At 40.3% G+C, this 14,091-nt stretch overlaps 1 protein-coding gene and 1 pseudogene across 2 annotated transcripts in view; both read left to right on the plus strand.

The window, feature by feature from the left end:
• Nucleotides 1-14,091, plus strand: part of ATF6 (activating transcription factor 6) — a 209,592-nt gene that overhangs the window by 112,672 nt on the left and 82,829 nt on the right. The gene's annotated exons all lie outside the window — the stretch shown is intronic.
• Nucleotides 9,403-10,173, plus strand: LOC138166119 (proteasome activator complex subunit 3 pseudogene; annotated as a pseudogene).

Here is a 14,091-nt window from a genome sequence, read left to right on the forward strand (position 1 = left end):
TGTTCTAACCAATGTGCAACCTCTTTAGGCAGTAAAGGAAAATAAATACCTGCATATTTTAACAAAGGAATCATACCCTATTCTTGGCCTTCTGTTTAATTTCATTGAAAGTATTATCAAAGAAATTTTCTATCTCAGCCAAATAAAGGGTAATATTTACTAACACTAGTACTAAACAAGCACCACCACAACATACTGAATTATAGACATAAATGAGGATCAAAAAATCAGTGCCTACTGGAAGTTTTCCTCTGGCCAAGGGGGGAACATCAGCCCAAGGTTGATGATCCTACTGGAGAGATGAAGTGCTTTACCAGAGTATACCCAGCATGTTGATCAAGGCACTAAGACTGCAGCCCTGGTTACACTTTCCATTATATCAAGGTACCTTAGCAAACTTTGGACTCCTGAGAAATAATTTCTTTTTTTTTTTTTAAGCAATTGGGGTTAAATAACTTGCCCAAGTTTACATGGCCAGTTTTTTTTTGTGTGGGTGTTAAATATCTGAGGCCAGAAGGGATCCCAGGTCTTCCCGACTCTGGGGCTGGCGCTCTTACTCACTGCGCCACCTAGTTGTCCCCCTGAGAAATAATTTCCCAGAAATTAATCAAATTTAGAGAGATAATTTGAAATGAACTTTGAGAAAATTCAGTATTTCCTGAAGTCCTTTTATGATAGTCATTTCCTAGTTTTCTAAGTTTTCTCTTTATTATCTGGTGATGAAAATTGTTAAACTGAATTAGAAACTTCTGAAGATGCTTTGAACATAAGATATTTTTGTAGGCCATACCATAAAATTTGGGTTCCAGCGTAGTGAATTTGGCATTTAGAGATGGAAGCATTTTTCTACAAGAATAAAATATTTGGTTAACCACTACTTTACTTGTAGCAATAAAGTATGCATGTCTCATGAAATTTGGCATTCAAGAGGGGTTTTAATTTGTATCTTTCAAGCCCTGGCCCCTCTTTCCCCACATAACCCTAAGCCTGGTGATGTAGTCCAAAGCAAGGCCTACTAAGCTACAGAAATTACACTTAGATAATTTCCTGTATCTTCCTCAGTTAAAATATTTAATTTTTTTTAAAACCCCAACTAAAACAAATGCTTATAAAAAGCTATGAATAAGTAACAGTAGTAGGAGTCTCCTATATAACCCTTGAACCTTGTATACTTCTCTAGCATCCCAAAGACACTTCTTTTGACCCAATAGCCAATACTTTATAATTCTGTATTTTAAATGGAGGACAGTTTGTGTAGGTCATGGAGCCTTGTAGCCTGTTTGGGAGCACTACTGGGCATTTTCAAACATTTTTCCTTAGTTGCTTACTTCAAGATGACATTATTTTCTCTGAAATTCAGACAGATGGGCTCCAGACATTTTGTTGAAGATTATGTTTCAAGAACTTTGTAGCCGAGTATTAATGTAACTAGTAGAATTCTGGTGTCTCACTAAATAAATGCAAAAGTGAGAAAATCTGTAATCTTTACTTGAAAAGAATAGAAAAGGAGCTCACATTTTAGGTAGATAGACTCCTAAAGAACATAGTCTAAATAATTAATTTTATTGCTAAAACTATTTAGCACTATTACCAATCATAACTGCCAAAACGTAAGATAAAAAACAAGATTTTGCCTGCTGCTCTTGGATTTCATTGTAATAGTAATAGTTGTCATGTAGTCAACCAAAAAACTTACTATATATGCTAAGCGTATTGTTCTAAAGTTCTGGGGATACAGAAAGTTAAAAAAACAAACAAATCCAAAACCATGACCTGTGACCCAAAGTTCAAATTCTAGTGGGGAAGACACCCAAGCTGCTATATACAAACAATACATATACAGATTAAATTGGAAATAATTAGAAGGAGGGTATTATCATTAAACTTATCAGGAAACCCCTCTTACATGTGGTGGGATTTTAGCTTAGACTTGAAAGAAACCAAAGCAACCAGCAGGCAGAAACTAGGAGGGAAAGAATTCTAGGCATGGAGGAAACAGTACAAAGTAAGAATCCAGAGGTAGAATGTCCTTTATGAGAAACAATAATGCCATTGTTACCAGATCATAGAATACGTGATGTGGAGTTAAGTGTAGGAAAACTGGAAAGGTAGGAAGGGGTTAAGTTGTGAAGAGTTTTAGAAGCCAGAGGATTTTGTAACTGGTCCTGGGGGTAATAGGGAACCACATCATTTTCTTGTTGGGGTGAAACAGAACATGGTTAGACTTGAATTTAGGAAGATCACTTTGGCAGCTTATGGAATGACTTGAGGCAAGGAGACAAATTAGAAGGCAATTGTAATAGTTCCTTAGGGAGGTGAAGATACCCTTTCCTATTTGAAACTATATATATATATATATACATACATATATATATATATATACACATATATATATATATATATAATATAATATACTAGAGTGGTGGCAGTGTGAGTGGACAGAAGGAGATGTATATGAAAGATGTTGAGAAGATAGGCAAGAAGACAACTTGACAACATACTGAATATATATAGTGATTTTAAGTTGTAAAGAATATAACAAGGATGAGAGCTTGGGCAATTGGGAGAATGGTGGTGTCCTCAACTGTAAAAGGGAGGTTTAGAACAGAGGAGAGTTGAAATAAAAGATAATGAGTTCTGTTAGAGACATGTTGAGTTTGGGCTGTCTATAAGACATTCAAGTCAAGATGTCCAGTAAGCATTTGGTGAAGTGAGACTGGAGATCAAGAGAGAGGTGAGGGCTGGATAAACAGATCTCACATTCATCTCCATGAAGATGGTAATTGAATCCATGGGAGCTAATGAGATCATCAAGATATTGTGGAGAGAGAAGAAAGGAGAGCTCAGGTATCCCTTTGGGATACCTACAGTTAGTGGGAGTGTACTGGATGAAGAGCAAGCAAAGGAGACTGAGGAGTGGTCAGCAAAGTAGGAGGAGAATGCAATGTCAACCTAGAGATAAAAGATTAGCAGAGAGAGAGGGTGGTCAGCAGTGCCAAGGCTACAGAGATATTAAGAACGATAAGGATTCGGAAAAAGGCCATTAGACATGGCAGTTAAGAGATCATTGGACCAGCCAAGACCGTAGAGTATGAAGAAGTAGTACAGCTCAGCTCATCACTCCCCCCAGCCATTCCAACAAAGATCTAAGAAGAGTGTCAGATGGAGAAGCCACAGTGTGTCATTTTTCCAGTATAAGATCACAAATTTGACCCAAGGATTGTGGGGCTAGATGGAGGAGAGCAGGGTCACAGCAGTGTCTCTTTAGCAACCACGCTGGTATTATAGATTCAGCCTCTCTGACCTTGAAACAGGAGAGCAGACATCCCCAGAGCAGAAGCCTTAGTGCTAACTAACCCTCTGACCCAGAGAAGGAATGGCAGACTCAGCCTCAAAGAGGAAAAATGAGAGCAATGATGTTGCTCTGAGTAGGAAGGAGGGGCCTGAGACTCATTATGGAGCCCAGAACAGGGGCCATCATCAACTATGATTCAGTTTTTGTTTGGAATTATAGTCAGCAACATGGTTGGAATGCATCTGGCTTAGAACTGTAAAATTCCCAACTTAGCCACAAAGATTGAATATATTGAAAAATACATGGATGCCTAGAAGATATACCCTCCCCTTAATGCCAGCTTCTAGCAATGTCTTCTGTATGGTTTGCTTATCAGTCTGAGAAGATACCGTTTCTTATTCGAAACAAAAGCACCGATGATACATTGAACTGCCATTAAGCTAAGATACATCAATAATGCCAAAACTATCCTTTATTAATTCCCCTGGACTCCTCTGACCCCGTACCAGCTTAGGAGATTCTGAGACTTGAATCATGGTGCTTGATCAGGAAATGCTGGTTTTGATGTTAGTGGTCTCTCTCCTTAGTTTTTTAATTGTGGATTTCTAGGGTACAGATTCATATAGGTCCTGTCACAAGAGCGGGGTATCACAGAGTTAGCCCCCAGAAAAGAATGGATAGTCATTCCTGCGTCTCTGAATCTGTAAAACTTTCCAGCTAGTTGATGATCTGGGACCAATAATTGTATACTGGAGCGCCACCTGGGGCAAGTCTCTAACTGTACATCCTAGACCCAAACCATAGTGTGGTGTTTTGAAAACCCAAGAGAGCAGACTGCATAAGACCTGTTAAAACTTTGCAGCTCGCTGGTCTGAGCTACCTCTGTGATCTCTGAAGAACAAAGCATGAATTACCACAAGAAAGTGGCAAAGAGAAACCAGATAATAAAGGCTAGGACCACACATGGAACACATGTATCAAGCAGAATTTGATGGAATTCATTTGAACAACCTTATACCCTAATGTAACTCTGGTAAACAAAGACAGTAAATATGCCAGTAATAAATAGTAACTGACATTTATATAGCACTTTTAATGTTTGTAAAGTATTTTATATAATCTCCAGCATTCCTATAAGATGGTTCTATGAGTACTGTTTTCCCCATTTTACAAATGAAGCTCAGACAGATTGAGCCACTTTGGTCACAGAGCTAGTTATGTGTCAGATGTAGCATTTGAACCCAAGCATTCTTGGTTCCAAATCTAGCATTCTCTTTAACAGGACATACTTTTAAGATATATCACATGACAAAATAAGCTAGCACCCATGGAGAACTTTATATTTTTTTTCAATAGACAGCTCAGCTAATAATTTAATATAAATAATTATATTACTTTTGTAACTAGAAGTTTACATCTATGTCATGCTTTAGGAGCTCTTCAGTTGCCATGGCACAACATTAGAAATTAAAATTTTACTAAAAGTGGAAGCAAATGACTTACATCACATGTACTTTTAAAATTTTTTTTAAAATTTAGATTTTTTTTACATTCTATTCATTTCAGAATATATCGCTTTCTCCTCTCACACCCAAAGACAATGCTTTGTAAGAAAAAAGAAAGCAATTCAACAAAACTAACCAACACATCAGTTGATTCTGACAGCATATGTAGTATTCTTCACTCATCATTGCCCATCTATTCAGTAAAGGGGGAATACATGTCCTCATCTCTTATTTGGAGACAAACGATCATTATAATTACGTAACGTTCAAATTTTTTGCATATTGTTTTCCTTTTTGTTCTTACTTTACTCTTCAGAAACTCATTTATCTTTCCATCAACTGAGCTATTTTTAAAAAATAGAAAAGACTGGCTCTGAACCAATCATGTTGAATTGTTTGCTGAGCAAGAAATTTTCTCAAAATATGTAAAAGTAAATGTCTCCAAAGTAATCTTTTCATTTGTGAAGAAGTCTTAAAAAATATGGGAATTTGGTTTTCAATTGTGAGCCTATGTTCTATTAAAAAACAAAGAGTTTATTTTTGAGAGATGCTTAGTAAAATGATAAATAGAGAATTCGAATATTTGTTTAAGTAAAGGAAACTTGAATCTGTAGTGGATTAGTGGAAAATTTGCTCTACTTGGAATCAGGTTACCTAGATTTGAATTCTGGCTTAAACACTAACTTTGTAATCTTTTTGAACTTTTTCCCACATATAAAATAGGGATTAAAAACAACAACCTAGGGTTGTTCTAAGGAGAGTACTTGGTATTAAATGTGTATTTTTTTAATATTTCAATTTAAATATTTTAGTTTTCAACACTCATTTACACAAGATTTTGAGTTACAGATTTTTCTCCCCATCTTCCCCCAACCCCACACTCCAAAATAGTAAGCCTACTGAATACCCCTTCCCCCAATATTCTCTCTCTTATATCATCCCCCCAACTTTCTAGTAGGGCAAGATGGATTTCTACATCCCAGTGCCTGTATATCTTATTTCCCAGTTGCATATATATATATAAAAAAATTTAACATTTGTTTTTAAAATGTTGATTTCCAAATTCTTTCCCTTTTCCACTCCTCATCCACCCCTACTGGGAAGACAAACAATTCATTGTAGGTTGTACATGTGTAGTTACACAAAACATTTCCATAGTAGTTATTTTTTTTTTTAAAGCAATTGGGGTTAAGTAACTTGCTCAAGGTTACATGGCCAGTTATTTTGTGTGGATGTTAAGTATCTGAGGCCAGAACCGATCCCAGGTCTCCTGACTCTGGGGCTAGCACTCTTACTCACTGCGCCACCTGGCTGCCCCCATAGTAGTTATATTGTGAAAGACTAACTATATTTCCCTCTATCCTATCCCACCCCCCACTTATTCTATTTTCTCCTTTGACCTTTTCCCTTTTCAAAAGTGTTTGCTTCTAACTACCCTCTCCCCCAATCTGCCCTTCCTTCTATCATCCCCCCTCTTATCCAATTCTCCCCCTTCTGTCCTGTAGGGTAAGATACTTAATTGAGTGTGTATATTATTCCCTCCTTAAGCCAAATTCGGTGAGAATAAGGTTGACCCATTCCCTTTCACTTTCCTGCTCTTCCCCTCCATTGTAACAGTTTTCTCTTGCCTCTTTTATGAGATAATTTACTCTATTCTGTCTCTCCCTTTCTCCTCCCAATATAGTTCTCTCTCGCCTCTTAATTTTACTTTTTAGATATCATCCCTTCATATTCAACTCATTCTGTGTCCTCTATGTATACATTAATATACATATATACACACTCATATATATATTTATACACACATACCCTCCTTTACATACATGTTTTTGTGTATGTATACATATATATACCTATATATTCCCTTCAACTATCCTCATACTGAGAAAAGTCTCATGATTTACAATTATTGTTTTTCCATATAGGAATGTAAATAATTCAACTTTAATAAGTTCCTTATGATTTCTTTTTCCTGATTACCTTCTCATGCTTCTCTTGCTTCTTGTATTTGAAAGTCAGATTTTCTGTTCAGCTCTGTTTTTTTCATCAAGAATGCTTGAAAAATCCTCTATTTCATTGAATAACCATATTTTCTCCTGAAGCATTATACTCAGTTTTGCTGGATAGGTGATTATTGGTTTTAATCCTAGCTCCTTTGACCTCAAGAATATCATATTCTAAGCCCTTCTATCCCTTAATGGAGAAGCTGCTAGATCTTGTGTTTCCACAATATTCAAATTGTTTCTTCCTGGCTACTTGCAGTATTTTCTCCTTGACCTGGGAACTCTGGAATTTGGCTCTAATATTCCTAGGAATTTTCTTTTGGGGATTTTTTCAAGAGGCAATTGGTGAATTCTTTCAATTTCTATTTTGCTCTCTGGTTCTAGAATATCAAGGCAATTTTGCTTGATAATTTCTTGAAAGATGGTATCTAGGCTCTTTTTTTGATCATGGCTTTCAGGTAGCCCAGTAATTTTTAAATGATCTCTCCTGGATCTATTTTCCAGGTCAGTGTTTTTTTCCAATGAGATAGTTCACATTGCCTTCTATTTTTTCATTTGTTTGGATTTGTTTTATAGCATCCTGATTTCTCAAAGTCATTAGCTTCTGTTTGCTCCAATCTAATTTTGAAGGAATTATTTTCTTCAGTGAGCTTTTGAAATTCCTTTTCCATCTGACCAATTCAACTTTTTAAGGCATTCTTTTCCTCATTGGCTTTTTGGGCCTCTTTTGCCGTTTGAGTTAGTCTATTTTTTTTAAGGTGTTATTTTCTTCAGTATTTTTGGGGTGTCCTTTAGCAGGCTGTTGACTAGCTTTTCATGATTTTCTTGCATCATTCTCATTTCTCTTTCCAATTTTCATATTAAATATATATTAACCTAGGGTTCCAGAGATTACATCCCTGAATTGCTAGGAGGTTAACAAAGTGATATTAAGGATTTTTATTTTAGTAACTCTTCCTCTTAGCTGTAGTTGGTGTGCATGTGCATTAGAATGTCTTCATCAATATAGCTTTCATATTTAGATTCTTTTTTTGTTCTTTTGTTATAGTATCCAAAGAACATAGGCATGGTGTGTTCACTGGGCTTACTTGTAGATAATCAATTAGTAAGACTGGGGATACTAATAGAAGTGAGACAGCCCCTCTCAAGGGGCCACAAGAAAGTTAAACTGAAGGGTGGATAGAAAGGCCCAGAAGCTGTAAGGGTTCAGCAGCAAGGTGGATGGCAGAGTCCAGCAGTTTTAAGTAATCGCCAGTAGCTCAGGTGACTGGAAGGAGAGCAGTGGAGAGCTCCCAGGAGCCTACTGCAGGACAGATGTTATGTAAGGCTTGATGGCCTTCCATGACTTCCCTCCCATCCAAGCTGTACGAGCACAGTGAACCTCTGGGTGCAGGATGGGGAGGCAGGAAGTGGTTCGTCTCCTCCCCTCTGCATTAGGAGTGTGGAGTGGAAAAGAGTGCCAGTCATTGGAGTCTCTTTTTAATAGCAGTCAGTCTGTCTTTGGGGATATGAATATCAGGCTCTCTCATCCTTGGCCATTCTAGTTCCTGTCTTCCTTTTAAGTTATTTATAGAAATATAAAAATATAGGGTACCTGATACCCTAGCTTAGAGACTAGTTTCTAGGTGTTAAAAAAAAAACAAACATTTCTGGGGTCAGCCTATGGCATCGAGCAGACTGTGAACCATCCTCACTGTTCCACTTTTTTCTTTACGTTTCCAGGACCTGGCTCAGTACCAGGGGCATGCAGTAGGTGCTTAATAATTTCCTGTTGGTGGTGAATGCTTTGGTTGGCCGGCCCACTTTCTTTTTCTGTCAGGCATTACTTACTGGATAATTTCTTTTGTGTGGCTCCAACAAGCATTTCTGAGCACTGAGTGTGTGGCAGGCACTGCTTTAAGTGCTGGGGATACAAAAAAAGACCAGACCAAGAGGCCTGAAGCCTCCTCCCCGCGCTCTTTACGGTAGAGACAAGCGCGCCACGAGGCACAGACCAGGCATGGGTACGTTAAGCTGGTACCAGCAGCCCGGCCTGCCCTTTGGTCATCAACCCCTGGTTCTGAGGGCCGTGCAGCCTCCGGAACATCTTGGTGTGGGAAAGGCTTTGGTTCGGGCTGGCTTGTTGCCCGCACAGCCAGCCTCCGGGTGGAGGATAGGTCACACAAGCTTCTCAGGTTCCGGCAAAGCCCTTCTCCTCCCCTCCCCCCCCTCCCGGGGGCTGGCAGGCCTGGGCCGGGGAATGGTGCCCCGCCCGGCAGCCCTTGGGGGATGGAGGAGGGGCGAGGAGAGGAAGCGGGCCTTGAGGCCTGATCCGGACCGGCTGCTCGACGTGGACTCCGTAAGTGCTAGGGGCCGGGAGGCTGCTCCAGGATGTCGATGGAGGCCCCGATCCTGCCCCATCACGCTCAGCATCCAGGAGCCCAGGCCCACGAGCGGGCTCTCACCGGGACCCACGCTACGCCCCACACCGGCGGGCACGCGGGCCGGGGGACCGCGGCTACGGGGCGTCATTTCCGGTGAGCGGGACCCGGGCTGTTGGGAGTTGGTGGGGCAGCAGTGAGCGAGGCCCGCCTGACGACGCCCGCCAGGAGGCCCGGCCATGGCCTCGCCGCTCAAGGTGGAGCAGGACGTGCAGGGCAAGGGCAAGGTGGAGTCCTTTCGGGCCCGAATCGCACAGGAGGCCGAGGATCTGGTGTCCACCTTCTTCCCTCAGAAGCTGTGGGAGCTGGACAGCCGCGTCCAGGAGCTCCGCCTGCAGGACCTGTCCCGCATCCGCTCGGTGCCGGCCCCAGAGCCGCCCGCCGCCCAGGACACGCCGGACACCGCGGGCGACGGGCCCAACCGCGAGCCGCCGCCCCCGCCGCCCGCCGCCCTGCAGCCGGCGCCGCCCGGTAAGGGCGCCGCGCTGCCCGGGGGTGAGGGGCCGCTGCTGCGCAGCAACCAGCACCTGGTGGAGCTGATCGAGCGCGTCAAGCCCGAGATCGAGCTGCTGAGGGAGAAGTGCAACACGGTGCGCATGTGGGTGCAGCTGCTCATCCCCAAGGTGGAGGACGGCAACAACTTCGGCGTGTCCATCCAGGAGGACACCGTGGACCAGCTGTGGACGGTGGAGAGCACGGCCGCCTCGTACCTACGCCGCTTCTCCACCTACTACAACACCCGCGCCAAGCTCGTGTCCAAGATCGTCAAGTACCCGCAGGTGGAAGACTACCGGCGCACGGTGGCCGAGGTGGACGAGAACGAGTACCTGAGCGTGCGCCAGATCCTGCTGCATGTGCGGAACCAGTACGCCACCTTGCACGACGTGATCCTCAAGAACATCGAGAAGATCAAGACCCCGCGCAGCGCCAACACCGAGAACCTGTACTGAGGCCGGGGCGCCGGCAGTCGTTGGGGTGCCCGGCCGGGCCTGCGAGCGCTGGGACCGGGCCGGGGCGCCCGCCGCCGCCGCCGCCGGCCCTGCTGGTGGTCTCGAGTTCGAACGCTCTTTCGGTTTTGTGTTGTTCTTGTTTTCCTTTGGGGAGAGATTGGTGACGGACCATCTGGTGCGAGGGGGTCGCGTGGCCAGGGAGAGCAGACTGCCTTCCTAAGGAAAGCAGCTTTGCGGGTGACTACTGGGGCATGGGTGACGCTGAACTTTTCCAAAGGTTGTTCATTAAAAACAAAAGTTTAAAAGAGAAGTTAATGAAACTTTTCCCTTGGTTCTGCAACGTGTTACTTTGTTAAGACCTCAGGAATTCTCCCTTTCCGCCATCGTTTGTTTTTGCAGAGAAAGGAGTTTAAGGGGATATATGTTTAGGTCATTGTATGCCATAAATTTAGCAGGTTGAAATAAAACTTGGTTTAACATTTTATGTTGGTTTAAGTGTGCTTATCTGATTTTCATTTTCAGATGTATGCTTTTTCCCCTCAGGTTGACTCATTCCTTTTGATATTTTCCAACCCAAACACCATTGTGGAAGAAAACAAAGCACATACAGAGTAATATATCTTAAGCATTGCTGTACAAATGTACGTGTAGGTCTCCTGTGTGTTGACTAGTCGAATTTCCTGGGAATGGCTTTTCTGCCCAGCTCCCTAGTTTCTCCCTTTTGATATATTCATAAGATAGCGTGCATCTTCTGGTTCTCAGTCTGTTTTATGAGACATTGCCAAATACTTTTTCTCCTTTCTCCACCTGATTTCCTTCTTCATTCTTCTTCCCAGATGTGGTTTTCACTGTAACCTTATTTCTCATCCCTAGCCAAAGAAAGGCACCAGATTTGTCTGCCGATTAACTGCTTTGTGAATGGAATTAACTTTATTAAATAGGCCGTTATCCTTGTTGTAAGTATTGTTGTCTGATATTTTAAAAGTTATAGGCATAATAATAGTAACCGTTTTTAATATCATTTTGAAATTTAGGAAGCACTCCCACCCACCATTCCCCCTAACCTTGTGAAACAGGTGTTGGAAATATTATCCTCATTGTACAAATGTGAAGGCACAAAGTCAGAGTGACTAGCCTGTGCTCACATAACAGCTTCCATACCAAAGGCCTGAATTAAGTTTTTCTCATTCTAATCCCCATTGATCTTTCTGCCATGCTCCTAGACATAAAACTGTTCATATAGAGTAAATTATTGAGCACTGTGAATCATCTAGAAACTTAAGAGGAGTTCTTGAACATGTGTGATCAGTCTTTTCTCCACACTTTTCTGCAGTTTTCATCTTCAGTTCTTCTACATCAGTGCCTTCCCCACCGAAGCAGGCATGCATCCCTGTTCACATTAAATGAGTGCACAATTTATTGTTAGAAAATGATTTTTTGTAGTATTTTGCTTATATCTTTAAAAAGTTATATTTCTGAGTTTATACTGGAAAGGCATTTGTGTTCATTTTGATGTACAAATTTGAAGATGAGTGGGTAGGTTTCTCCTTTATGTTGATATTTAATATGTGAGAATAAGATGATTTCCATGGAAAATTGATGGCCTTATTTTTCCTTCATTTAGTTTTTGAGCCATAATCCTTTTGGGTGTGTCCTGAATTCACATGATATTCTTAAGTAAAATCTGGAATTGGGATTACCATAGCATTCTTTGTTATAAGAACTCAAGAAATATCTTATTTCTCTAGAAGGTAATTATGTTTGCCAATGAAATGTCTATAGTGATAGGAAGGAGAAAAGATAAACATAAGAAATTAACTTTATTTTTTTGCAAAGGGTAAGAGTACATTCCAATAGACTTTCATCTAAATGATCATTCTACAAAATTTAGAACTTTGTGGGAGATGAAACTAAAATGTATCATCTCAGAAACTAGTGTTTAGATTAACATAGATTTCTCCATTTTTTCAGGTTCTCTCTTAGACTAAGTTCAAGATCTGAATTTGTAGAGGTTCCTTGGAGAAGATGGGATCCACATCATAGATTATTTTCTATTCTTTTTCAAGGTGTGATCCTAAAATAGTTATCTACCTCTCCATGGTAAAGAAAGAAAACTTTTAAAAATAAGTCTTTTTTTCTTTTGGAGGGGAGAGGGCAGGGCAGTTGGATTTAAATGACTTGCCCAAGGTCACACAGCTAGTAAGTGTGTGTCAAGTGTCTGAGGTTGGATTTGAACTCAGGTCCTCCCTACTCCAGGGCCAGTGCTCTATTCACTGTGCCACCTAGCCACCCTTTAAAATAAGTCTTCTTTCCTATTGAAGTTTGTAGTCTTCAGTGTATTTTGGTTGCTGTGGGTGAAAATTACCATGAACATTTATTATACAGACCCACACTGAACTGCTGTAAAAACATTCTATAAGTTAAAGAAGCTAAAGATTTAAAGCAGAGATGTTTTCTTTTACATTTTTTTTGTCTTAGAGAAATATCTATGAGTCTTTGAAGTAAGCTGCTTTTCTGGTGGGCTTTTTTGTTTTCCTAGGGTGATAGCAGTGTTCATTAAAATAGGCGTAACCAGCCTAGTATATTTTTGGCATGTTTTCTGATTTTTTCACTTTTTGTCTTATCCCTAAAAGGATTTAAGAAGAAATTATTTAACATGTGTGAAGTTATTAAAACACATGAGTCTTTGCATTCCATTCTCCTGTATGTATTTCAGAGATAACTGGATATTTAAAACACACTCATTATCTGGTACTAGCCTTTATATTCATATGTCAAAATGGAATTGTTTATTTGAAACATGAAGTATAGCTAGTAGCTCAGTTCATCTCTAGAAGTAAAGTCTTAATTAAAAAGATATTTGAAAATTAGGATTCAGACTAATCAAAACTCTTCACTTCCCTTCTTCCCTCCCAGTCTAAAATCCTGGAAAGTGCTATCAACAGATGAAACAAGTTTACTTTTCTATTGAAATAATAATGACCAGCCAGTAGTCTTCCAGATCTACTCTTTGAAAAGCATGCCACCAAATGGGAGCTGCCTAAATGGAGAGATGCTTAATCTGTTTACATTCCACATTCTCAAGAGGTTTCTTCCTTACTTTCCATTTAAGGTGTTATGTCTGACTTAGAATAGTACCAGGCACACTACCTCAGTTTATAACACCGACAGAGGCATTTAACTGCACACATTGTGAGATGGGTCTGTGAGCAGTCCTAGAGCTTAGCAGTTAACCAACTATCAGCAACTACTTTGTGAAGTTTAGAGATTTATTATGTGCATAACACAATCATTATCTTTTGATTGTTCCCTGTACTTTTGTTCTGTCAAACTTCATGCTAAAGATGAAGTACTTCAGCTATGACATTCAAGTTAGACCTTTTGCTAAATGTTGAAGTTCTTTAATTCATAATCTGTTGTTTTCTTCTTGTTGTAACACTCTCAGACTATATTAGAATACTTATATAAAGTGTCCTCTTCTAGCAAAAAAAAAAAGATAATCTTTTGGTGGTTTGGGGGGTTTCTTTGGAGGGGGATTAGGGGGTTAAAACGGATAGTTCTTTGTATGATAAACCTATTTTTGGACTTGCTGTCAGCCCGTATTATCCAATATATCGTGTATTTGTTATTAGGATTAGAAGCTTAGGTGTGGCTTTTATACTTTTATTTTTGTAAGTAAAGCTAATTGAGATTATTTTTTATTTTAGCAAAAATAGATTTGGGGGGGTAAATTTGTGTCTAAATATTCCTGTGGAAGTGTTAAAATCCAAATATTTGTACTAGTTAGCACAGAGCTGGAATTGGCTGATCTACAATGAAAAGAAAGCTAAACTCCAAACAATAATGACAATAATCTTGGGGGAAAAAAGATATTGAAACATACCCCCTCTTAGCATAGAGGTGGGGGATTATGAGTGA

Source organism: Petaurus breviceps, unplaced genomic scaffold (assembly GCF_028583685.1).
Source record: "Petaurus breviceps papuanus isolate PSGF00001 unplaced genomic scaffold, PetGlider_PUasm1.0 220, whole genome shotgun sequence".
Lineage (NCBI taxonomy): Eukaryota > Metazoa > Chordata > Mammalia > Diprotodontia > Petauridae > Petaurus > Petaurus breviceps.